The sequence below is a fragment of the Crocodylus siamensis genome, chromosome 1 (genome assembly GCF_052110815.1).
Source record: "Crocodylus siamensis isolate JL-2025a chromosome 1, ASM5211081v1, whole genome shotgun sequence".
In the NCBI taxonomy this organism is placed as follows: domain Eukaryota; kingdom Metazoa; phylum Chordata; order Crocodylia; family Crocodylidae; genus Crocodylus; species Crocodylus siamensis.
The window spans coordinates 322,090,065-322,117,120 of record NC_143395.1 but is presented as its reverse complement, the minus strand read 5'-3'; the positions used below and the strand labels follow the sequence as shown (position 1 = coordinate 322,117,120).

The 27,056-nt window shown below is 41.5% G+C and overlaps 1 protein-coding gene across 2 annotated transcripts in view; it reads left to right on the top strand.

Moving 5' to 3' along the window:
• Positions 1 to 27,056, top strand: part of GPC6 (glypican 6) — a 1,293,633-nt gene that overhangs the window by 1,190,878 nt on the left and 75,699 nt on the right. The window lies entirely within an intron of this gene.

Here is a 27,056-nt window from a genome sequence, read left to right as displayed (position 1 = left end):
GCTGATTGCATTGTGTTACCTCAGCTTGCTAAACCACTTGCTGAATACTTGTACAGCATGCCTATTGTGACTTATTTCATACATTTCAGTTAAAATCATAAAATGAGAATCATAAGCTTAAATTGGTTGGAGATGGTTCCTGATGCACAGATCAGTTTTAATATTTAATAAGAAAATTTAATATGCTTCTACTTCAAGTCAAGATCAAGCTTTCTACATCATACAATCATTTTAACTAGCTCCTAATTAAATTAGCACTCAAGTCTTTCCTATGGTCTATATCCATAACGGATCTTACTCCTTCATTTTAATTAAGTTAAAGAATACACATGATATTTCAAGTCAAGACACGGGCTTCTCCTAATCCACCAAGTCTTTCCTATGGTCTATATCCATAATGGATCTTACTGCTTCATTTTAATTAAGTTAAAGAATACACATGACATTTCAAGTCAAGACATGGGCTTCTCCTACACTGTAATAACAAAAATAAACATTTTTTGGTGTTCAGCACTTCTGATAAAAATGAAACCTGTTTTCCTCTAAAATAGAAGTATGTTTTGTGTTTGTTTCTGTGATAGGTTGTTATTATCTTTCCAGTCTGATGAAAAGTAAAAAAGTACTATGTGTTAAAAAGTAACATCTTAAAAAGTACCACTTCCAACTAGGGGTTTAGGGTACAATTCTAATCCCATTGAAGGCACAGGCAAAAATATAATTGTCTTCAGTGAGATCAGAATTTAACTCTTAGCCTGATACTCTTAGTCTTACATTCTGTGTAGTTTCGCTGATACAGATATAGAACTGAGCTATAGGTAACTGGAGGCACATGGAAGCCAAAGAATGCTTAGGATGAATTGGAATTAAGTCACAGGATGTAACTGGAGGGAAAAGTTAAGTCAAGTTGGTAGTGAAACTACTGCTATGTACTTAAGAGTAGGTAAGGTATTTGACCACTAAACATTTCAGAAGCATTCCTTAAGCATATAATAGGATTACCACTAGAACCATTTATACCTTCTAGTAATTAAAAACATAGTAAATACAGTAGTCATGCAGTAGCAGCTTTTTTTCCCCTCAATGGCTGTAACTAAGGCACACTTTCAGTGCAGACAGAGCTTTATTACCCTAGTAACCTCCTTGACTTTCAGTGGAGAAGGTACTTGACCAGATCTGATGTCTTAACAAAGAACAACTTTATTATTAACATTCTCACTTGAAAAAGTGTTACATCTAAATAAAAACTCTTCTTCCTAGTGACATTTGATTGTAAACTGTTCTTTGCCTTTGTAATTAGAAATAACAGTAATGCTAGTGTTACCTCCTTTTGAGCCCAGTCCGACACCCACTGAAGTGAGAGCTTGCCACTGACTTCAGCAGGACTTGAGAATCTAATGTAGGTTAGTGATCTATAGGGTTTTATTCCAGAATTATAATACTTTAGCAGTATTTGTAAAAGGGTCATTATCTGTATCTTAAACCAGATAGTTTAAGTTTCCCATAAATATTTTAATAGTGTTCCTTTAAAAAAAAATATTATCTCAAAAAAGACATATGCCTGAACAAAATGTTTTCATTGCTTACAGAAGCTAAAAGAAGACAAGAAAAGCCTCGCTTTACCAAAAGTAACAGCAGTCTACAGCATCTGTATAGATCAGGAACTTCAGCAGGGCTTTTTGATGCTTTTGATCTAAAGCTTATTCAATCAGCCAGAAAAGCCCCACTAAAGCATCCGATCTATATAGACATTGAGCGAACTAGGTCCAACTAACATGAAGCCTCTTCTAGGCAGGCACTGGGCTTGCTGTAGACGCTGAGTTTAAAGTAAAGTCCCAGTTTTGGGGGGGGTTTAATATCTGTAAGCAGCCAAAATGTATGATTTGATGTTTTCCAGTTTGTGGGATGCTGTCTCTCAATTAATATGAATGCAGAACAACAATGTGACGTACTGTTTGGATTGCAGCATACCATAAATCAACCTTCTTTTGAAATATTTTTTTCCCCAAACAATATAAAAAATAACAGAAATCTAGGACTATCTGTGTCTCTTTCACATCAGCTTTTTCTTGTGTTACACATACCTATTCAATAGTAGAGTGATGCTTTTACTAGCCTGTCTTTAAGAATTCATTTTCAACATACTGTCAAATCATTTAACTTTAAAATATCAAAACAAAGTCCAAATGTAAAGCTACATAGAATCGAAGAAATAAAGTGACAAACAATTCTGGTTTCATTAGAGGAACAGTGTAACAGTTTATTTTCAGAACAAAATGTTTTTCATCTTAAGCATGTACAAATGCATAAAGTGACCCAGCTTTTCAAAAATACTTGGTGCCCATTTTGGGGGCAAGATTGTCAATACAGCTCTGCTCCCTTTCAGTGATAGCATTTTCCAAACAATAAAGCTCCTAATGGCTTCCATTAAGTGTCATATACTTTTCTATGATTCTAAATATAAGCTGTTAGGTGCACAGCTCTTTGAAAAATATATCCCATTCTCTTTGACTTAACCTGTTTGATGCATCCGCTACTTTCATTTAAACAGAAGCCAGTCCGTGTCTATGTGGTACACTTACAGGGCTAGGCAGCAGCCAGTAGCATCCACATAGCACTGCAAGCTGGGTAATTAGTATGCAGGCAGGATACCTGGCCCTGTTACTCAACACTACTAATTTGCCTACCCACGAGGCCGTAACACCTACACTGCTTCTAATTTAGGAAGCAACCCACGTGGAGCATCATGGTATATCTGAGGACATTTATTCTTGGCATGGTAAGCTTATCACAGAGACATGTGCAGGGTGAATCATGTAGTATTAAATTAGCTGCATCCAGTGGCATTTTAAAAAATAACAAAAAAACAAGTATAAGGCCTGGGAATGTGAAAATGAAATATCAGAAAGTATGTTGACATATTCTTGACTTAAAGCTGATCAAATATACTTATGGAGTCACTGAACATCTGTATCCAGGTTATGCTGTGGGGTTCACTTTTTTGACTTTGGAAATGTGTTGTCTAAGAATTCACATTTACAAGGCAATGCTCATGAAGATGAATGCTCTTCAAAGTAGTTACCTGTTCAGTATAACCTGTTGTTTTTTTCTGTTCCCTGAATCTGTTTTCCCCTTGCTTCCCAGAGGACTATCTGGAGGACAATGCAACACGGTGTAAGCTTTGCTATTCTTACTCTTTATTTCCATTCCCCTTTGTACAATCTTGCTGAACAAACTACCACTCTTAGTTTCATCTCTACCATCTTTTTCTTTGTTTGTCTGTAAATTAACCTGCAAGCTATTCCCTCTGTCATTTTAAAAAAATTCATTGAATTGTGAGGAGTGCTTGGAGTTTTTCCCTAACTAATTATGGTTGATGCTAGGGGGGTGCATGACGGGAAATAAATCACTCTAGGAGTGTCCCATTCATATACTTTTCCCCTAAACCATCCACTACTTGTGACTGTTGGAAACAACTTACTGAACTAGATGGACCATTGGTCTGACCAAGTATTGTGGTCTTTATGGTCTTATACTCCTTTTCAGGACAAATCATCTCTTCCAAAGGTAGTTTCTGAGAGAGAGAGTGGGAGCATCTACACAAAATGCTTAGTACAGTTGCCTAATTAGCTCTGCAGAAAAGCATCACTGTCACCATGTGTGGAGCTATTAGGCCAGAGTAAACTAATTAATTCTTCCATATGTTAGTACAACCTGACACAAGTACTATCCTATGACAGTTTCCTCCACCACAGCTCACATGTAGACAGCAACTGGGACTGGCTAGGGCACAAGGGTGCTATAGTGCAGGGCTCTGCCTGCCCACTAGCTTCATGCATGTCCCAGTCAGCCCCTCTGCAGCACGTTGACATCAGGGGGAGCAGCTTCAGGCCAGCAGGCAGACCCCCTGGATCCACTGCCAGCTGGGACTTCTCTGCCCCAGCTCAATGTGCATGTGTAAATGCTGTGTCTAGGAGCAATAAACTCAGGCGTGAGCTGCAGAGGTGTCTATTCAGCCACATTAATTTGACATGTAGACACACACAGTGTGCTCTTTCAGGGTGAAGAACCAGGCCTATTGAAGTTCTAGGCAGAGAACCTGCTTCCTGGAAATGATTGATTTTCATGCAACACTTGAATCCTCTTGGATACAACACATATGGCATTCTCAGAGGAATACAGTGGAGTTCAGACTGAGACCTGAGGTGTATAATGCCAGACTGCTCTCATTTAACAAAGCTTCCCCTAAAAACAAGTTGCAACATGACATTGGTGGCATGATGGAAAAAATAAACTCCATAGGGTTGATTAGCTTGGAGCAGTGGTATAACTAGAGCAGGTCAACTGAGGCAGCTTTCCCAAGCACCAAACTGGGGACATAGACAGGGGAAAAAAACTCAGCTGCCACCAGGTAGCTGGTCACATCATTATACTTCTGTTTTGGAGTGAATGGCTTTAGTTTGTGAGGGAGGACATGGAAGCTTTACTCCTTTCCCACAAGGGAGTTGATGTACTGCTAAAGGTACCACATGTCATGAAACACTTTCCATGGAGATAGGCACCTAAGAAATTGACTGAGATATTTTGAGGGTGATTTGCATTCAGATAAACTTTCAGCATAGACAAGTGGATTAGCATGCACCCAGACTGAAAACATAGTCTGTTCATGCTCTTTGCTATTAATATGTGAGTACATTGGATTTTTCTTTGTAGAAAATCGCACTGTATTATGCCTTTTTCTGTCTTTCAGGCAACAAAAGCAAACAACACCCCTTAACCCTCTACCAGCTGCATGTACATGTGCACACGTGCACACGTGCGCACGCACATACACACATCTTATTGAGTAAAATTCTTTACTCTAGAGTTGGTCTAGATGAATTTAGTACATTAGTGCATTTTCAGGTTTGACTACTTAATGATTCTTGCTGTAATAAGGAGCTCAAGGGCAGCCGAAGAAATCTATTGTGAACCATTTGCTTCCCAAAGTTCCAGAACTACATGAAGCAGAAAATAGAACTGAAGCAATTAATCTGTCCTGCTTTTTAGCTAAAAACTGATAAAAGTGGAAGGACAATTTACTTTGAGCTTTTTGATTTGAGTCTCCTAGGAAATCCTCTAGTGAACCCCTGGTTTATACATTTTAGTTTTGTTTGAATCCATTTAGTCCAAACTTTAGAAATGTTAAATGTATGCAGTTATATCATAGAGTATGCCCAAGTGAGGCATTTTGAATATTTAATTTTTCAATAGACTGTAGAGGATAATCCAGTAGAAATATAATTTACAGGTTTAAAAAATTAAATCTAAGTGTTTCTAAAACTGCAGAGCAGGTATTATTTTCTAACACTGTTTGAATATGCGGCTCACAGGAATGGATATGAGCGCAGGGCATATAAAAGTCTTGGTAATTCAGAAGGTGCCAATTGCAGCTCTGAAGTCAGAAGATAACAGGTTCAAAGAGTTGTTACACAAGCCAAATTACCTCCCATACGACCATAGCCTCAGACCAGTTGAATGCTGTTCTGTTGGAGTTTCCACTTCTTCATGCATGATATTAAGTAGCAGATATGTACTTTATGGATATAATCAAGGCTGAGGTTTACATCTCATTCAAATAGACAGATTCCATTTACTACCCTAGAGTTTGTTCTGTTGCTGTTATTAGCTGTCTGTGAGAGGTATACATAATGAATAAAATATATTCGGACATATTTGATGTGCTCATGCGGTATTAAATTTAGGTATCCTTTTCCTTCCTAAAATAGATGTTTGTTTACAACCTTTTGAGGGGGCATGTCCAAAGTGTTTTGGTTTTGAAGTTTCTGTGTCACAGCAGTATCATAATAAGCTTAAGTCTGTGCTATCGTTTTCCTCACATAGTTAATACCAGTTTCAGGAGGAAAAGGCAGATGAATGAGAGTAGCTGTCAAAATCCTCCTGGAAGACCTGCCGGAGTTCTTTTTTTTTTTTTAATTGTAATATTATTCCATAGGCCAACTGAAGGGTGCTGCCTGCTGCTGAATCTGATACATTGCATTTCTAAAGTGTGAGGCAGTTACTAAGAAAATGCTTTATTATAATATCTGCCCATCTGTAGGTGAAATGGGTCAGCCCACTGCTCATACCCCACTTGGCATGAACAGCTGGAAACTGGCCTTCAACTATAATAGCAAAGCAAGTTCTCCACCTTAATTAGTTGTCAGAAAAACACATAAGGCTGGGCTTGCTTGCATAGTGTACTGTGGGTTGAATAATTATGGGCTGACAAACTCCCTCAATGAAAACAGCTCTTGTTTGAACCTTGTCTAAACATGAACTTGCTAGTGTGGCTGAACTTTCTTTATCTGTTGGGTGTGAAGCCCCACTGAGCAATATCATCTCATTTTCAGGAATGTCTCAGGGATATAAACAACAAAATATAAACGAGTTACAAAGAAGACAAGAAATATGAAACCATGCAAGCTGCCGATTCTGTTCTTTCTTGGTTACTAGACTTAACTACACACAGCAGAATGTGAAAATAGGCTATCAGTCAGGCTTCAATTTCTTTCTATTTAAGTATTATCTGGTTTGTGAGTCTGGTTGTTAATATCAAAAGAAATTGATCAAATTCTGCTTCCAATTGTACCATGTCAATCCGGAGGAACTTCTTTTCATTCCTCGGAGTTACTTTGCATTTACCTGATGTAACTGAGAGCACTATTTGGCCCTTAACCTTCCTTTACATATGGGCAAATTTTAATGTCATTCATCACTGTAGTATCCAAGTATCTAAAATGATAGTTTGTCTCCAGTAAAATCAGTTCATTCCTGGGGGTTGGAGGATGGCCTAGACTAAAGCAATAGTAATACGCCCCAGGAAACCTAAATTAAAATCCATTACCTTGAACATTGTGTTTTAGTTTCTGCTCAGTAAAGGGAAGGTATCTTTCCCAATGTGCAGCTTGATTTTATTACCAGTCTTTGAATGAATAACCTAAACAGGAAAAAAAATCTGTCCGTTCAGGAAAGGGTCACATTTCATTCCATACGTATACATCTCCATAATCAGAAGAAAAGGCATGTATTATTGTTCATGTTAATACTACCAAGAGCTTGTAGCTTCATAAACACCTGTGCACCTCAGCATTTTTGCAACATACTAAGAAAATAAAAATGGTTTCCAAGTTTGTCACACGGCTTTACAGTTTTTAAGTCATTCCATTTTTCCAGCTTGTGAGGAAATTATTATATGATTGTGACTATCACAGTGTATCATCAGCCTGATGCACTAAAATGATTCCTAGATGTTTATTGCGAACATGGGTGGCTGGTTGTGAAAGTGATATTAGTAAAAACTGTCCTACATGGACAAAAATGGAATCTGAGGTTTACCACCAGTTGAAATGTACCACAGGGAATTGCTGGCAAACTGCTGCTAGTGTCACTGCAACCTGCAGAGAACCATTCCAACAAAAAGTTAGCAGAGTATAGGTGTGAAAACAAAGCTTTGGTGACCTCCGAATTGGCCAAGAGTTGTTACACGTACAAAAGCAAAATATGAGTTAAACTAAGCTCTTGTGATTAGTTCTCTCCAGCCATTTTCAGCTATTTCAGTTTTACTTGACTGTAGCAAACAGATGTATTGTGAGATCATAATAGAAATGTGCTGCACTGGACTCCACTTATGACAGGCATTCAGCTACTGCAGACTGAAAGCTGATTTCCCAGGCCAAACATATTAAGTTTAATACATTTTTCTTTGGTTGTAATGGACAAAAATTGATACTTTATGGACTTTTATGGGTATTACTAGTGCTTAGAGGGGAGGTACAATAAAGGAACTAAAAGAGATTTAGCTTCACACGAATACTGACCCTTTTGTGAACTTTCCTTAGTCAAGTAATGCTGTAAAAGATAAATATTCGATAAGTTTAGAAGAGATTGCCAACTTTCTTCTCTCCCTCTCCTTCTGTTCCCAGACCATATCAACAGAGGCCAGCAAAACTGACCTGATAGCTTCACCTTCAGCACCAAAAAGTGAATTAAAAAGTGCTTTTAAAGCAAATGTGCCTTTTTTAGAAAATGAACTTAAAATAAATGTCTCGGACCAAATTTCTCCCTGGTCTGTCTTCATGGAGCTGAAGCTGCATTTGGCCTTTGATTTCCCTGGATCCAGGGATAAATCTGACCACATCGAAAATAAAAGAACACTTCCCTGAGGCAGGGTGTCGAGCAATCTCTAATTTATACAGTGAATTGCCATGCCCACCAATGACCTACTTGCACATTGCAGCACATGTTTTATCACCTAGGAATGTAAGAGGAAATGTGAAGGAAATATATGTGTTTTTCTTAACCTGTACTCACTTTACAAATAAACTATTTGTATTATTGAATGTTTAGAGGTAAATATTATATAAAGTATACATATCTAGATATGTAGACTATAGATAGATAAATTCATTAAGAACCAGAGCCTGGCTCATATTCAAGAGTATTTTATTCCACAGGTAGGCTCAGTGAAGTGAATATAACTACTGAAGTCTACAGCTATCAGAGTCTGGGGCATAGTACTGCAAGCACCTGCAGCTCCCATGAGAAAAGTGCTCACCACCCCATATGATCACCACTTTGAGGATGTTAGCCTGTCATTTTTGGTAGCAATAATTTTTGTGTTACTAGTAATCATCCTGAGTGTGGAATTTTTCTCTGTATCAGAAAAAGAAATGACATGCCATAAAATGTCATTTTATATCTATATCTATATTGAGATATATAGAGATATATAGACAGATATATGTATCAATATAGATATAGATATAGATATGGACCCTGATCATGCTGCCACTAAAAGCAATGAGAGTTCTGCCATTAATATGAGTGGGAGCAGAATTCAGTCCTTGTGTAATCAGCTTTATATTAATCTTAAAGTGCTGGGGATTTTGCTTTTTCTATAACCTACTTGAACACTTCTGGTGCTGTCAGCAAGTCTCTAGAATAAACACTATAAAGAAAACAAGATGAAGATTAACTCAAGTGAACATTGACTTTTCTTCATAAACATTAAAGAGAGAGAAAATCACCAGTATGAAAGTGGATACTACAATGAATGCTGCAGCCATATGAGTAAAAAGCCACGGCTTGAAAAGAGTTGTTTTTTTTAAACAAAAATATCTATAATATTAGAACTGTCTTCCAGAGTTTTTGCAACAAATTACATCCGATGATAAATATTTCTAAATAACACGGCACAGAGAGTCAGATTTTCTTGTTGCAAGTAGAGGCAGCAGCATATTTAAAGGAAGAATATATCAGATAAAATAAATGAACCTGAAAGAAATTTTCCTCCCTCAGTGATCTCAATATGAAGCTAACAGGTACAAAAATGGAATACTTATTATCACTGTAATAATATGCAAGTAAACAGCCTGCTCCTTCCTTCTTTTCAGTTACTTGGGTATTATGCGAGTAGGAGTCATATGAAACCTATTTGGCTGTTAAATTTCTACTATACTTATTAGGAAGAATCCTGGTTTTCTCTGGTTTAAAATATCTCCAGTTTTCGGTTAAAAAAATGTAACCCCAAATCACATTTTTCCCTCATCAAAATGAAACACCACTAATATATAGATATTAAATTATTAAATTATTATTAAATATATATCAGTTAAATCATGTAAAAATGTGGATTTGGGTTTACTTTTTTTAAAACCAAAAACTGGGGACTTTTTTAAAGCAGAGAAAACCAGGTTCTTTGCTTATTACTAATGTATTATTTGCATTCGGTACCCAGGCTCCCCAGACATGCATTGGGACCACATTGTGATAAAGCTCTTCACAAACACATATAGAAAACATGGTCCCCACCTTAAAGAGCTTAATAAGATCTTCATTTTGAATGTCACAACCTAGAAAATATAGGCTTCCCTACCAGCCTTCACTCTTTCAGTACAGTTCTGTAAATATACTAGGCACTCAGTTAATGGAGTGTAGCTGGACAATTTAAGCTGGTATATATGCCACAAAAGATTTCATTTTACTCATGTTGGGAAAACCTTAGGTACTTATCCCAGTTTGGTTAGTGAGCAAGGGGATAAGGAAATTGGAAACTGGATAAGGAATCAAGAGCCAATCAGGAGTGGCACCTCCGTGCTAGGAAAAGCAATAGGAGGTGGTCTGTGCAGACCACATGCCTGTTCTTTCACCTTTTTGTGGGCTACTGATGAGTGCCTTAAACCACCAGTTCCACTGACTGCCATGAAAAGACAGGTGAGCTGTGGCCTAATGTATTCTTCCTGATCCCTTGCACTCACTGTGGTCCTCTAGAAGAGAACAAGGAGGGAGCAGCCCATTTGCTCAATTATGCCTGTCCCTTACACAAGCAATACAAAGATTCTTTCTACCCTGTCCAATGTTCATCCACATAAGGGCCTTTTTCTCATCATACATGAAGAATGCTACTGTTCTCCCTAAGTGGTCAATCCTTCCCCTCTTACCCATGTTGAATAATCCTCTACTCAGTGGGTGCATCTACACACACAATTAATTTGAAGCAATAAGCTCGAGAGCAGTTTGAGCTGGGGTAAACTATTCCCAGGCACAGTGTCTACACATATACCTGGGACAGCAGCAATCTGAGCCACAGCCAAGCAGTTTACACAAGGGCTGCTCCTGCCCTGCTGGCAGGGGATACATGGAGTGGCCCCAGGCTCCAGGTGGCGGCATTGGGCAGTGGAGGGTCTGGCTGGGGCACAATGGTGCTGAAAGTGCTAGGTGGGTAGGTGGCACGTGGCAGGGTGGCAGGGAGGACTCTGACCCCCTGCTGGCTGAGATGACTAGGCTCAATTTATACCCATGGTCAGCATCTACACATGTGTTTAATTGCAATTAATTACCCTGTTGTAAGATAGTACTGTCCCCAACGGTCCCTGGCAGTACTATCTTACAGAGGCATTAATTACTTTACTGTAGCCTAATAATATTGAGCATACAGATGGTGACACTTTACTCCAAGGCTGATTAACCTGGATCCTGGTTTTCTTTGATAAAAAAATCCCAAATTTTTGGGTTAAAAGAAGTAACCCAAAATCCACATTTTTCCATGATTAAAATGAAATCCCATTTATATAAGTTTCACTTTGATCATGGAAACGTGGATTTTGGGTTACCTTTTTTAACTCAAAAAGTGGGGATTAATTTTTTTATCAGAGAATACCAGGATCCCTGGTGATGATAAATAACAAATCTGAAAATTGTTGGGTTTTCCTCAGCATTGATTTCACTTCTGACTATAATTTTATCTGGTTTTTAGCTTTTATTCAGTGTCAATTTCCTGGTATGCTTTCTAATGAAAATAGTGATAGTTATTACAGTCCAGGATAATGAGTTACTTCTAACAAAGATCAAGAGCCCAACCTTTATGCATTTTCCTCATTTTTGAGGTTTAGCAAGTTAAATTGTCTAGACTAAGGAAATTTACACAAATGTAAAAACATCCTCAAACCCTGCACTGGCATGAGTTACCATGGTAACTTACCAGGATACGTTAATCAAGCCTTGCCTGTTATCAAAACCCAGCTGGAGCAGAGAATCCCAACTATGGATCTTTAGACAGCTATTAAAAGTCAGAGTCAAGTTCATCTGGAGGTAAAGGGGGAATGGGCCTGTCAGAATTCAGGGCCTAAAATATTGATATAAAAGGAAGATGGGTGGATAAAGCAGAGCAAAAAAAGGTTCTTTTTTTATTACCACCATTTAAATGTCTTTCTGATTTATAAGATATATTTGTTAAAATGAGATCCTGATATTCCACATTGTGTGCTCAACTCCTTATATGTCTAACATGTCATGTTTGCTTAGTCAAAGCAATTTTTCTGCTCCACTCTGTTTTATAGGGTCAACCTAGTCTGAGAAAATCAAATTGTCCTACCTCTCTTTCATACATCATCATTTAGAATCGTCAACAATTCCTCCTTGGGTACTCGGATTTGGTTTCTTTTATAGTATCTGTTTATTGTTGGGTGGTGATTTGGGAAAGATAGGGGAAACAACATGATTTTCATAGGGCAATCTGGGAATCTATGCTAGTCTAACACTGACTTATTTTATAGAATGTAAGTGACCCCAAGAAATATTTACAAGGCCGGATTTCATCTTTTCTACTGGGGCAGCCCTGGAGTGTGGAGCAGAATAGTACACTCATTTGAATAGACATGAGTTGTTCTGCCTACCTAGTATACATGCAGACCTGGAGGTTCAAAGTGTCTGAGAGTTTTGTCACGTGGTTACTTCGTATGTGTTTTATTTACATCATAGTAAGTGTTACCAACATTTAATTTGTTCTGAGCAGTTTCATGGTAATTTCTACCCAGTCAGGTTGTCCCATCCAGATCTCTGATGCTGGCAATCAGCAATGACAGGAACAGGAAGCTGAGCCTGGGGAGAAGGTGCTGCCCCTGCCACTGGATCCAGCTGGTGTCTTGGGATCCAAACCAGTTAGAGATCCTGGTGAAGTCTATAGGGTGGAACCAACAATCAGCTGATTTTTTGGTTCCACATCAGTGTCCTAGCTCCAGTGTAGTCCCAGAGTTGGAACTGACAATCAGCTGTTTTCTGGCCTCAAACTCAGGACCCAATGGAACCAGTTTTAGACTCTTTTGTAGCTCCGGGGGCTGGGACCTACAGAGGACTGTGGGTCTCGAGTCCTGGGACCACAATTGATTATGTTATCTCCATGGAACTGTTTGTCAGTAGCTCAACATAAGTTAATTAATACGATCTGGAGATACTCCTTCCTGGAAAAGGCGTAACTTTGCTATGATACAATATAAGAGCTCACTTAGTATGTGTTGTCCTGCTTGAACACATGGACACTCAAATTGTAAATGCATTTAACACATACTATCATGTGTAATGTGGCCCTAAGTGATCTTGGCTCTTACAGCTGCTTCAAGAGCAAGCAGCACGATCACAGCTGGCTTGTAAGAATGTAGCTGTGCCCCTAATCTTGAAAAGCAAAACCCCACAGGAAAGAATAAAGCAGTGGGCCTGCTAACTGCCCCCCTCAGCAATCAGCAGTCAAGAGAATGCTGGCAACAACATCCTAGTTTTCTCATGCATAGACACAAGGGGCCTCAGCAATTTTTTTATTTACTACCCATACACTCATGTAAATTTAAACAGTATTTGGCCCAGGGTGTGGTGGCCATATGCAATCATTTAACTTCTCTCTTCACTGCAGGAGCAGATGCTGGTCCTTAAAGGGCCTAAATGTAATCTATGAGGGAGAATCCTAGTGAACTAAACAGAATGTACAAGGTTAACCGGACTTCTGGAGAAATTAAGCAGCCATCCATTTCAATGAAGAGCACTCATGTGCATACTTGTCAATTTTAAGCATTTGTTTTAATGCTCTGTAAGGCTCTTTAAGTAGAAAACTAAAAGAAAAGAGAAGATTTTGAAAGCTATATGGAAGTATAAGTATCAAATACATTTGAAATATACACTAGAGGATCAATGGGATGTTGCGGGATGCTGTAAGACAAACTCAAGCATCTTAGAGGCCTGAAAATTGATATACCTACGTATATAAAAGGAAGGTGGTAGAGGCATAGTGAGCTGTTTCAGCACCCAGGGTGCTAGGGAGTGGGATTATGTTGACCATGGGGGGGAGTAGAGGAAGAACAATGTCTTCCTATTGGGGCTCTCCTCACTCAGGTCAGATGTTACTGCAGGTGCTGCTGCAGCAGTGCAGTTTGGCTTGCTGCAGCTGAAAGACAGGGAGCAGCCCAGGTATTGCCCCTGATACCCTGTTCACTCCCCTTCCCCACACAAAGGCACAAAGCTGTGCCTCCCATGGCAAAACCTACCTGGGGGGGCATCATTCCCCAACCCCTCCAGATATGCTACTGGGCCCATGCCTTTGCCTGTCCAGCTCCTACAGCCTCGGGGAAGAGAGTAATATTGATGTGCCCTCTAAGTCAGCTCCTGGGGTTAATGTCTTCTTGTCCCCCTTGGTTATACTATTTGCAAGTTGTAACAATATGTATGTATCTCAGAGGCAAAAGCAGCAGCAGCAGAAAGGAGGAGTCTGAAGGAGGAACAGGAAGTGTGGGCAGGGAGACAGGAAAAACAAGAGAGTTAGAGAGGCTGGGGGAGATCAGTAGGCCCTGTAACAGCTCTGTAAAAAACTGCTATAATAAAGACACTGTTTAATTAAGTAGGGAGCTGTTCCTTAATTACCCATACAGGGTCACATGAAACATGGTGACAACAGAAAGTTTGTGAGGAAGCTCAAGAGAAGAGAGAGACCTGGTCCCCAGCAGTGATTAAAACTGATTGCAAGAAGCCCCCGGGACAGTTCGATTTCAACACAAAGAGCCTAGCACAGACATGGAAATAATGGAAGCAAGAATTCAGTTTGTATACAGAATTAACCATGGCTAATGAAGAGGAGAAAATGAAGGTAAAGCTGTTTTATTATCTAGTGTGGGGAAAAGGCTGTGAAGTAAGTGTGACACTTATTCCAGGGAACCCTGATACACTAGAACAGTTAATAGAAGCTTTTGATGCATACTGTAACCCCAGGAAAAATGAGACTGTAGAGAGATATCAGTTTTTCACCCAAAACCAAGAGGAAGAAGAAGGGATAGAGGCCTATATCACAGCACTGAAAACTCTGGCATCCTCATGTAACTCATGTAACTCATCCTCATGTAAAAGACTCCCTAATCAGGGATAGGATTGTGTGTGGCACACGGGACTCTGCCCTGAGGGAGAGCCTACTAAGATAGGTAGATCTAACCCTGAAAAATGTCACCAAATTGCAAGGGCAACAAAATTGTTTAAACAAAGGATCAAAATGATATCAACAGCCACATGTACAGAGCAGGTTCACAGGCTCGACCTAAAGGACTCTGAAAATCAGGAACCTGACAAGCCAACTGCAAACACCAACAATATGACTGAGTGCATGTACTGTGGAAAGCTATATGAAGCGTGGAAGGACAAATGTCCAGCCTATGGAAAAGAGTGCAAAAAATGTGGAAAACAAAATCATTTCAGGGGTCAGTGTCATAGTCACCCAAATAGAAAAGAACAATCCGTGCAGTGATGAGGGATCAGGAAACTACAGATGAGAAAGCTTTCAGTTTAAATTTGACAGATTCACAGACTCACAGGATATACGCATTACAGAAAAAAGCGGGCAACAACTCAGCCATATTTGCAAAAATAATGCTAGAGCAAACACCTATAAGATTCCAGGTGGATTGTGGGGCCACTTGCAATGTCCTTCCTGTGAATCTATTGAGTAGCAGCATCACAATGGGAAATTTTCACCATGTGCTGTTAATATATAACAAAACAACTGTGAGGCCACTGGGGAACTGCCAGCTGACTATAAGAAATCCACGCAACAAGGAACAGTACCACCTGGAATTTATAGTTATTGACAAGGCGGAGACCCATCCACTGCTGGGAAGCTGGGCAGCACAGGCCATGGATTTAATTACAGTGTAACACCACAACATTCTCCAGGTCACAGAAGAGCAAGAGCAGTCATTAAGTTCACTACCTAACATTCTGTTAACATATGAAGACATATTCCAGGGCCCTGGACTCTTTGAAGGCAAACTGAAGTTAGAAATAGGTTCACAGATGCAACCAGTATGACTACCAAAATGTAGAATTCTGCTAGCCCTGCTGGAGCCACTGAAGAAAGAATTGACAAACCTGCAGAAAAAAGGCATCATCGCACCAGTTGAAAAAAGCACTGACTGGATCAGCAGCCTCACAGTAGTAAGGAAGCCGTCAGGCAAACTGATCTTCATTGATCTGAAACCACTTAACAGGGCACTCAAAAAAGCCACTAGCCACTGCAAATGATTGAAGATGTACTACCTGACCTGTCTAGGGCAAAAGTATTCATAGTTTGTGATGTCAAGAATGGATTTTGGCATGTGGAACTAGATAAATCATCCAGCCACCTGACAACCTTTAGTACACCCTTTGTAAGGTATGGCTGGTTAAGGATGCCCATTGGGATCAGCCCAGCTCCAGAAGTTTTCCAATAGAAGGTGAACCAGGAGCTGGAGGGTCTTCTGGGTATCAAGATTGTGACTGATGATATTCTTGTCATAGGAGAAGGGGATAATAAGGAAGAGGCGATCTGTGACCATGATGCCAAACTGCAACAACTCCTTAACACATGCCGGGAGAGGAACATTAAATTGAATGCCAACAAAATACATCTGAGAAGAGCAGAAGTACCCTACATTGGACATCTGATGACTTCAGAAGGACTACAGCCAGACCCAGAGCCATTATGGAGATGCCCAGGCCACAGATGCACAGGAGTCCAGCATCTCAGTGGGATGGTTAACTATCTGTCCAAATTTTGTGCATATTTGTCTAATGCATTGTGCTAACACACAATGATGTAGCCTGGGAATGGGTACAAACCCAAGAGGAGGCATTCAGAAGAATTAAAAAACTCATCAGTGAGGCCCCAACACTGAAGTACTACAACACAGCTGAGCAACTAGTACTACAGTGTGATGCATTAGAACGAGGTCTGGAAGCAGTACTGATGCAGAACCAGAAGCCCATAGCTTTTGCTAGTAGAACAATGACTGAAACCAAAAGGAAATACGCACAGATAGAAAAGGAGTTACTAGCGATATTGTTTGGACTGGAACAGTTCCATCAGTTCACCTTTGGACAGACAGTAGATGTGCAATCAGGTCACAAACCATTAAAGATCATGATGAAAAAACCCTTGATGAGTGCTTCTGAGAGACTTCAACCTGTGCTACTGAGACTCCAGGCCTATGATGTGAGTATAAAGTACTACCCAGGGAAGTCCCTGCAAGTGGCAGACGCACTAAGTTTAGCATACCTTCCAGAGTACAGCACAGATGGATCTGTAGAACAGGAGATAGAGTCTATTAATATGGTACAAGACTTACCTATCTCCAAAAGAAGTCTCAAAGCAATGCAACAGAGTACGGAACAGGATGGTGTGCTACAAGCAGTTAAATGAACCATCCTAGAGGGCTGCCCACAGCACAAGGCACAAGTACCACCAGAAGTTGCCACATACTACCAATGGAGTAATGATCTATGTACACAGGGTGGAATTCTGTTCAAGGGAGACAGAGTAGTGATCCCAGTAGCTCTACAGAAAGACATCATGAACCGATTCCATGCTTCCTACATGGGAATAGAAACATGCCTGGGGAGAGCATGAGTGTGCATTCTGCTGGCCAAGCATGAATGCCCACTTGAGAACATACATGGAGCAGTGTGAGGTATGCAAGGAATAGTGACAAACAGCAAAAAGAGACGTTGAACCTCATGAAGTCCCCTCTCATCCCTGAGAGAAGGTAGAGACTGACTTGTTCAATATCAATGACAAAAACTATATGCTCACCATAGACTACTATTCCAATTTTTGGGTGGTAGATTATCTCAAAGACACTCAGGCAGGAATGGTGATCAGGAAGCTGAAGGCTCATTCTGTGCAACATGGGATACCTGACACTCTGTTCTCAGACAATGGCCCACAATACACCTCAAGAATTCAAACAGTTCTGCACTAGATGGAATTCCAGCACAAGACATCATCCCCTGGGTACCCACAAAGCAATGGGAAGGCTGAATCAGTGGTAAAGACAGCCAAGAACTCTTGTTGAAGGCAAATAAGACTGCAGCGGATCCCCACCTGGCTCTATTGGACCATTGTAACACACCCTCCCTAGGAATAGACAGTAGCCCAGCCCAAAGGTTAATGGGCTGGAGAACAAAGACATTACTCCCCATGACAGACTGTTTGCTACAACCCCAGGGGGGAAGGGATGACACTACATGGAAGCAGCTAAAAAAGCAACAGCATCAGCAAGTATCACAGTATAACAAAGGAGCCAGGGACCTGAGACCACTGTGCAGAGGTGAAAAGGTCTGGGTATAACCAGTAAGTCATGAGAAAGAATGGCAAAAGGTCATCATTGAGGGTGCAGTGGGAGATCGATCCTATGAAGTTGTCACAGATAGTGAACAGCAACTGAGACATAACCGGAAGAAGCTGAAGAGTGGAAATACAAGTGAGCAAAAGATTCCAGGGTCAGGACCAACTTTGACAACTGGTTAGTCATCAGTGGGCCCCAGATAGGGGAAAAAGATGCCATGAACTCTACAAAGGAAAGAGATACACAAGCAGAGTCCAGCCCGCAAACCAAAGACATGGACAGAACAGAAGCAGGCATAAGGACGGGTGTGTAGCTCTCTATGTTAAGGAAAGCTACAAGTCCCTGCAAGCTGATGTTGGCAACCAGTGGACAACTGCAGACCCTCTGGGTTAAAATCCGTGGGGAACAAAGCACAGGGGACACAACAGTGGGAGTCTACTACAGACCTCCCACCCAAAGTCAAGAGCTTGACAGGAGCTCTCCCATGAACTGGCTGAGGCCGCATGCTCCAGGACCATGGTTGTCATGGGTGACTTCAATTACCCAGACATCTTGTGGGAGGATCAGTCAGCAAAATCTGAGCAGTCGCAAAGCTTCCTCTCATGCGTGGATGATCTCTACCTGACTCAAGAAGTCTACAGGACAATGAGAGGTAAAGTGCTGCTTGACCTGGTACTGGCTACTGGGAATGACCTAATCGGTGACCTAGTGATCAATGGGAACCTGGGTGACAGCGACCATGAGCTGATCACCTTCACCATCTGCTGTAAAGCTGACAAGTCAGTCAGCAACACTGAAGTCCTTGACTTCAGGAAAGCTGACTTTGACAAGCTCAGGAGGTTTGTCAGTGAGGCCCTAAAAGGACCATGACCCCAGGGGGAGGGGAGTCCAGGAAGGCTGGTTGCTCCTCAAGGGAGCAAGCCTCAATGCATAAGCCAATTTGATTCCATCTCGGAGGACGGGCAGCAGGAGAGCACAGCAGCCCCCCTGACTCCCCAGGGATCTAGCAGACCTCCTGAGGCTAAAAGAGAAAGGCCTACAAAGGATGGAGGATGGGATTCACCTCCAGGAAGGAATATTCTGCACTGATCCGGTCCTGCAGGGAGCAAATTAGGAAAGCCAAGGCTGCAAATGAACTCCAACTGCTTTGAGAATCAAGGACAATAAAAAGTCCTTTTTCAGATATGTGGGGAGCCAGAGGAAAAGCAAGAGCAACATTGGACCCCTGCTGAACCAGATGGGACAACTGACAGCTGACACCCAGGAAAAAGCCAAACTATTAAATGGGTACTTTACATTGGTCTTTCATCAGTCCCATGGGTTGCCCATGCCCACTACGGGACAGGCAGGTCCAGGTGAGGGAGATCCTCTGCCCTCCATCAATGCTGACCTGGTGAAGGAACACCCAGAGAGGTTGGAATTCTTCACGTCAGCTGGCCCTGACAATCTACACCCCATGGTACTCAAGGAACCAGCGAGCATCATAGCCCAGTGTCTGGCATGGATCTTTGAGACCTCCTAGTGGTCTGGAGTAGTGCCCAAAGACTGGGCACCAATGTGGTGCCTATCGTCAAGAAAGGAAGTAAAATGGATCTGGCTAACTACAGGCCCATCAGCCTGACTTCTATCCCAGGGAAGATCTTACAAAAGTTTATTAAAGAGGCCATCTTTAATGGACTGGCTGACACCAGCATCCTGAGGGATAGCCAGCATGGGTTTGTTGTGGGTAGGTCTTGCTTGACCAATCTCATTTCCTTTTATGACCAGGTGACCTGTCACCTGGACAAGGGAGAAGAGATTGATGTCATATATCTTGACTTCAGAAAAGCCTTCGATCTGGTATCCCATGATCACCTCTTGGCGAAACTGGCCAATTGTGGCCTTGGGTCCACCGCGATCCGCTGGCTGGGAAATTAGCTTCATGGTCAGACCCAGAGGGTGGTAATTGATGGCAGTCAATCGTCATGGTGCCCTGTGACCAGTAAAGTCCCCAAGGCTCTGTTCTTAGACCCATACTGTTCAACATCTTCGTTAATGATGTGGACACTGGAGTCAGAAGCGGACTGGTCAAGTTCGCCAATAATACCAAACTTCGGGGCAAAGCATCCAGGCCAGAAGACAGGTGGGTGATCCAGGATGACCTGAACAGGCTCAGCAAATGGGCAGATGAGAACCTATGGTGTTCAACACCAAAAAATGCAAGGTTCTCCACCTTGGGAGGAAAAACCTGCAGCCTCCTTATAGGCTTGGCAGTGCTACGCTGGCTAGCACTATGGAAGAAAGAGACTTGGGGGTCATGATTGACCACAAGATGAACATGAGTCTGCAATGTGATGCTGCAGCTACTAAAGCGACCAAAACGCTGGCTTGCATCCATAGATGCTTCTCAAGAAAATCCCAGGATGTCCTTCTCCCCTTGTACTCAGCCTTGGTGAGGCTGCAGCTGGAGTACTGCATCCAGTTTTGGGCTCCACAATTCAAAAAGGATGTGGAGAAGCTTGAGAGAGTCCAGAGAAGAGCCACATGCATGATCAGAGGTCAGGAAAACAGACCTTACGACGACAGGCTGAGAGCTATGGGGCTCTGTAGCCTGGAAATCACAGGCTCAGGAGGTGATCTGATGGCCATCTGTAAGTTTATCAGGGGTGACCACCAGTATCTGGGGGAACATTTGTTCACCAGAGTGCCCCAAGGGATGACAAGGTCGAACAGTTATAAACTCCTGCAAGACCATTTCAGGCTGGACATAGGGAAGACTTTTTTTACTGTCTGAGCCCCCAAGGTCTGGAACAGCCTGCCATCGGAGGTGGTTCAAGCACCTACATTGAACACCTTCAAGAGTAAATTGGATGCTTATCTTGCTGGGATCCTATGACCCCAGCTGACTTCCTGCCCTTTGGGCAGGGGGCTGGACTCGATGATCTCCCGAGGTCCCTTCCAGCCCTAATGTCTATGAAATCTATGAAATAACACCCAGAAAAATCAAACAAACAAGAAGCAGGAGGCTGGTACAGTGACCAGCATACCTGGATGACTATGAGCCCTAAAGAACACAGCAGACCAGCAGTAAAGTTTCGGTCTCCACGGTGGGCTATGTGCTAGCAACCTCTGGCCCAGCCAGGGGAATAAGTTAATCAACTGTTTTGAACTGTTGAAAGGGAAGATGTAAGAAGGGACAAAACCAGCAGCAGCAGAAAGGAGGAGTCTGAAAGAGGAACAGATAGTGGGGGAGAGGAGAAAGGAAAAACATGAGAGTTAGAGAGGCTGGGGGAGAACAGTAGGCCCTGTAACAGCTCTGTAAGAAACTGCTGGAATAAAGACACTGATAATATTAAGTAGGGAGGTGTTCCTTAATTACCCATACAAGGTCACATGTAACACAAGTAAGCAAACCAATACAGATGATTTAAGAACTGGTTCAGTCCTTCCATATCTCTAACTAAACCCAAGCATGCTTGAGGTTTGAAAAAGGTCACCAGCCTTCAGTTTCTTTTTATTGTTATTTTAGGCATCAGATAGCATCAGGGAACCATTGTGCTTGGTGCTGAGAAAACAGTACAATAGTCCATGCTTCCAAGATCTTGTGGTTTTCTCAGGGAATTAATCCAGATCTCTTCACCCCAAGCCAGGACTTAAGTGTTTATACATGTGATCTGGGGGTTGGGAGGGGCACTTTAATTAGAGTGGCTCCAAGAGCCACTCTAATTAAAGCACCTGGAGCATCATGTGCATCAGTATCCCCACACTAAAAAATGGTAGCGAGAGCACTTCAACTATAGCTTGTTGACCGAGCCTTATTTAAAGCACCCCACCACCATTTTTCAGTATGAGACACTGGTACACATGACTCGAGTCTGCTGGAGCACGGTAATTACCACACTTAGTGTTCCAATGCACTCTAATTACAGCACTTCAGAGCAGCCTTGCTGCACATGTATAGGTGCCCAAAGTCAATCTTCCTTTCAACAGCAGGCAGTGCCCAGAGAGGCACTGCCTGAAACTCCTGTTTCAAGGAGACAGTTTTCATGTATATTTATTTCTTTCCCATTTTTGGTGAGCACCATTAGCAGGAATACTAAAGAAATGAAAGCCCAGACAAACCAATCCAGGAAGCAAAGATGTTATTGTGGGGTTTTCTGGAAATCAAAGGAGCAGAGGGAGTATTGTAATATTGTAAGCCCCATTTTGCTGGTATTTTGTTCTAGGAAGTACTGATATTTTGAGATAATTATCCAAATTGATCCTCCTAACCCTTAGAAACTTATTTTTGTCACAAAAATATACAAAATGCACAACTGGGTTTTCTGCCTGGTGATTTGATGCATTACATCCTTGGAAAAAAGAGTGTATTGCTAGGTCTACCTATTCCAGACAGAAAAGCTGACAGAATATCTGCTCATTAGAGAAGGATTTTCACCCAGATACATAGATTGTCCAAATGGAGAGCAATTTACTTGGTAAAAGCTTTTTTTTTATCCATCTCTACCTCTGCCTTAGAATACCAGCTCTCCTTCTGGTTCAGTTGAACACTCTTGAACCTGATTCTGTGGGCATCAAAGTCAATGAAAAATTTCCCTTAGACTTTCAAGGAGCTTTTTCTCCAGTTCCATTCTGGCATGGGCTTCTCCCTCTACTTGTTCCTGAAATGAAATTATAACCCTTTCCTTCTGCTGTCACGGGTTGCTGCTGTGAATATGATTGTCAAGTCATAAATTCAGTATCACGAGCAGCTGCAGTGCAGAATAAAGTAGGATAGGAAAATGGTCTATAAAGAAGAAAACTGTTGTTTAACTATGAATGCCTTTGATCAGCAAAGGCAGCAAGGACATGAGAAAAATAAATAGGCTTATGTTAAAGCAAGACATAGTTTAAAGTCATTCCCAGCGTGAAAGTCTCCTCTTTGCACAGTTGAAGCATAATAGATGTTGGATCGATGGCAGGCGTTGGCTGGACAGCTCTAAAAAGAAACCTGTGGAAACTATTTTAAATCATTTCTACCAACCAGTGGTGTATTTGTTGAATGCTTCCAGACAGAGAAATTGAAAGAACATATAGAATTAGGAGCAAGCTGAGGTAAAAATTAAGTAGTACAAAAAGACAGGAAAAGGAAAGGAAATGTAGCAGCCAGTAGAGCCTGGTTCTACTGGTTGCCTGAATTAAAATGATTAGTTATGCAGCCTTAGGAAAACAGAACTCTAGTTCCTTTCAATACAGTGCATAAAGTTTTGGTTCAGTAATGAAAAATGGAAATCAGCCTCTCTAATGAATTATAGCAATTATCTCTCTGCTGGGGTAAGACAACCTTGAATCCTGTCATATTCCCCCAAGAAAAAAGCATTGGTATGTTGTTATGCACCCAGCATCTTGAGAAACACAGCAACATTTTCTTATTACTTTTCTGATGCATGCAGCACAGCTGCTAGCCCATGGCACTTCTGGATACCACACTCTTGTTGTCCTCCAACTTGTTTCTCACTTTTGGAGCTTATCTGATTGTGGTTAAGGATGTCAGTGCTTGTGAAAATGAATATTTAAAAATGAAATATCATAATTTTTACATTCATCATGAAATGTTATAAAAGTAAAGTCAGTAGGGTTTTTAATTGTGTTTATCCAGATATACTGGAAATTATTGTACAGATATCATAACAATCTGGCATGTTCCCTATGAAGCTGAATAAGAAAGGCATTGGGATTATCTATCTATAATCATTAAACCACAGAAAGAAAAGACTCAGAATAATAAATATGCCTTTCGTACATATGAACAAACACAATTACTTAAACATGGGCATTTATACATGTGCTCTAGGAGTCGGGGGACGAAAAGTGCTTTAACTAGAGGAGTTCTGAGAGTCACTGTAATTAAAGTATCTGGGGTGTCACATGTATCAGCATCCCCCATGCTGAAAAATGTTGGTGGAGGCACTTAACTAAAGTTCGTTGAATGTACTATATACACGTGACACTAGGATCTGCTGGAGCACAGTAATTACCATGCTCCAGCAGACTTAAGTAATTGAGTATGCTCTGATGCACTGTAAATATAGTGCATCAGAGCAGCCTCCCTGCACATATATAGGTGCCCAAGTTTTCTAAAGCGCTTTTTCCCTCAACACAAAGAATAGAAATCAAGGGAATTTTCTGATAGAGCTGCTCATTTTGGTGTCTAAAAGAAACTGTAAGAAGATATAGTTAACATCAGAGACAGACAAAACAATGGCATGGATGTTGTTCAGGAGTAACTGAAAAATCTCAAGCCATCTATTCAGATTTTATGATAGATAGAATCTCAATCTATTCAAATTTTTAATTAAGTCATGAGAAACAAATAGATATAATGCCTTCCTAATTTAAATATAAAATTTTACAAAGTAGCTTCTGTTAATGCGCTCTAATAATAGTTTCATAGTTTCATAGTCGGTAGGTTCGGAAGGGACCTGAGCAGATCATCAAGTCCGACCCCCTGCCATGGCAGGAAAGAGTGCTAGGGTAAAACGACCCCAGCAAGGTATTCATCCAGCCTCCTCTTAAAGACCTCCAGGGTAGGAGCCAGCACCACTTCTCTTGGAAGTTGGTTCCAGATCCTAGCCTCCCTGACCGTGAAGTAGCACCTCCTAATATCTAGCCTGAATCTACTCTCTGCCAGCACTTGTGATAGTTATTTCTTGTCACTCCTGGTAGTGCTCAGGGGATCAGGGACTCCCCCAATGCCTGCTGGTCCCCTCTGACTAGTTTGTAACAGGCCACTAGATCCCCCCTCAGCCTTCTCTCGTGGCTCAGGTCCCGTAGCCTCTCCTCGTAAGGCCTGCCCTGCTGTCCCCTGATCATGCGGGTGTCCCTCCTCTGGACCCTCTCCATGTTGTCCACATCCCTCTTGAAGTGTGGCGCCCAGAACTGGACGCAGTACTCCAGCTGCAGCCTGACCAGTGCCGCATAGAGGGGGAGGATCACCTCCTTGGACCTGCTGGAGATCCATCTGTGGATGCATGACAAGGTGCAGTTGGCCTTCCTGACTGCATCCCCACACTGCCGGCCCATGTTCATCTTAGCATCAATAATGACTCCAAGATCCTTTTCTGCCTCTGCACTGATGAGAAGGGAGTTCCCCAGCCTGTAGGTAAGCTGCTGGTTCTTCCTCCCCAGCTGCAGCACCTTGTATTTGTCAGTGTTGAATTCCATCCTGTTCTCATCCACCCACCCCTGTAACCTGTCTAGGTCTGATTGCAGCCTATTCCTCCCTTCTAGCATGCCCACTTCTCCCCACATCTTAGTGTTGTCTGTGAATTTGAACAGGGTGCTTTTTACCACCCTGTCCAAGTCACTGATGAAGTTGTTGAACAGTGCAGGCCCCAGAACCAAGCCCTGGGGGACCCCACTGCCTACATCCCTCCAGGTCAAATAAGACCCATCCATCCTCACTCTCTGGGTGCAGCCCTCCAGCCAGCTAGTGACCCATCTGACTGTGTAGGTGTCGATGCCACAGTCTCCTAGTTTTTCAATGAGAATGGGGTGAGAGACAGTGTCGAAGGCCTTCCGAAAGTCCAGAAAGACTACGTCCACTGCGACCTGAGTCTAAGGATTTTGTGACCTAGTCATAGAAGGCCACCAGGTTGGTCTGACAGGACCTGCCTCTAATAATATCCATCTGTGTGAGAACTGTTGTATAATTGAGGTTTCTCAGCTAAAGAGACTCAAAAAACCCATGGAACTTTTTAAAAAAGAGATTATGTTAAAATGTTTACTCTGCAAAAGTTAGCAAATATTTTTTTACCTGTGCTAATGAAAATCTGAGCATATTGTTAACTGGGAAACCACTACATATGTCCTAATACAGTGCTTCATGTACTATGCACTTTACTTATGTGGGAGTTTTATTTTTATATGGGTATGTTTAAATTACATCCAGGGCACCTGCAGCATATGAATGGGTCCCTTTTTTAGTGTGTGTGAATTGAAATGAATATACATGCTTTTTGTATGTATAGAAGGGACTTTTCAAACCTGGCTGCTCAAACTTTAAGAAACATGTTAGGCACCCAAGTATCTATATCTATATTGGGCACCCAAGTACAACAGTACACCAGAAAACAATATCTTGCAACCCCTACTTTTAATTAACTTTTTAAAATTATCAGAGGCTGTTTCTGTCTTTTGACAATGATAAACACTTTGCATCATAAACAGCCATAGCCATAAATCTCACTTAAGGCCTAAGCTGTGTATCATCTTATTGTCAGTGTTCAGCTACACCAGTCTGCATTTATAGGCTCTGAGCTCTAATCCCAGTATTCATAGCCAGTCATAAAAAAAAAAAAATGCAGCAAGAGCTTTTGTCTCAACACACCAAGTTAAGCCTGATTACTGGAAGCAAGAAAGGTTTCATCCTTTCAGGGACCATGATCCTAAATGGATACTGGTAGAGCTGCCTTCTGAAGAATATACACATGCCCAAATGTCTGCTCTGACATGTTCTAATCAAAGCTGGTGAAGCATGCTAATTAGCCCAGAGTCACGTGTATTCAGTATCCTTAGGCTTCAAAATGGTGACGGGGTGCTTTTAACTAAAGCTCGTCAACCAAATTTTAGCTAATGTGCCCCATTGCCATTTTGAAGCACAGGATGCTAAATACATAAGATGCTGCAGGCGCTTTAATTAGAGCCGCTCCTGAGAGAGAGAACTACACCAGCCCAGCCTCAATCACACTGACAGATTGACCTGAGGGAACACAAGTTACCTAAGGCACTCCACTTTGGAGTGCCTTCATTTGATCCCGTATTAGATGACTGTCAATTTGTCATATGATAGGCCACTTTTAAAGCACTCTACAGCGGGGGTTGATCGTCTGACAAATGTAACTTTTGTCAGGGCCCATAAAGCCTATCCTTGCACATTGAATATTTAATTATTATCATTCTATTCTGGGGTCTCACAGGATTTTGTATGGCAGGTTCCTCCCTTAGCTTCTGTAAAACAGAAAAAGGAGCAGTGCCAATGTGTGTGCATAGGTCAAACACATTAGTTATAAGTAGGAAATCTGATCATTTTGGCCCATTCAGGAGATTCCTTAATATTATTATTGATATGTGGAAAAAAGCCCAACCGTA